Here is a 786-nt window from a genome sequence, read left to right on the forward strand (position 1 = left end):
CTCGCTCGTACCCTCCGCCTGCCCCGCTCCGCGCACCCACCAACCAATGCGTAGAACGACTTCTTGCCGCCGCCGCTATCGCCGCCGCTGCCGCCGCCGCTGCCGCCGCCGCTGCCGCCGCCGCTGCCGCCGCCGCTGCCGCCGCCGCTGCCGCCGCCGCTGCCGCCGCCGCTGCCGCCGCCGCTGCCGCCGCCGCTGCCGCAGACGCCCCTCGTGGCTGCGTCTCGAGGATGTGTCCACGACGCGTCCACGACACGTCCACGACACGTCCACGCGCACGCATGGGCAGGTTGCGCGCGTGACGGGGACCCTCACCCTCGCGCCCGTCTCGCTGGTGCACGCCGCACCGTCTCACAGAGCAGACGAGCTCGACACGAGATCGAACGAGATTCGCCCGTCTCGCTGCACGCCGCGGACACGCCCACGACACCCGCGACACGCCCACGACACGCCCACGACACGTCCACGACACGCCCGCGACACGCACACGACACGCACACGACACGCACACGACACGCCCGCGACACGCCCACGACACGTCCACGACACGTGACACGCCCACGACACGTCCACGACACGCCCACGACACGCCCACGACACGTGACACGTCCACGACATATGTCGAAGGTGCACGCGCCGAAGTCTCTGCTTGCTCTCGCGCTGCCGACGTCGCGGCAGCAGGCGCGCCGCGCCGAGATTCGCCGAGATTCGCTGAGGTTCGCCGACATGCGCCCGACATGCGCCCGAGATTCGCCTAGATTCGCCAAGATTCGCCGAGATTCGCCG

General features: G+C 71.6%; 1 protein-coding gene across 1 annotated transcript in view; it reads left to right on the forward strand.

Annotated features, from left to right (window-relative positions):
• Positions 1 to 786, forward strand: part of EMIHUDRAFT_458797 (hypothetical protein) — a gene marked incomplete at its 5' end in the record, with an annotated part of 6,919 nt that overhangs the window by 5,316 nt on the left and 817 nt on the right. The gene's annotated exons all lie outside the window — the stretch shown is intronic.

Source organism: Emiliania huxleyi (genome assembly GCF_000372725.1).
Source record: "Emiliania huxleyi CCMP1516 unplaced genomic scaffold EMIHUscaffold_381, whole genome shotgun sequence".
Classification (NCBI taxonomy): Eukaryota; Haptophyta; order Isochrysidales; family Noelaerhabdaceae; genus Emiliania; species Emiliania huxleyi.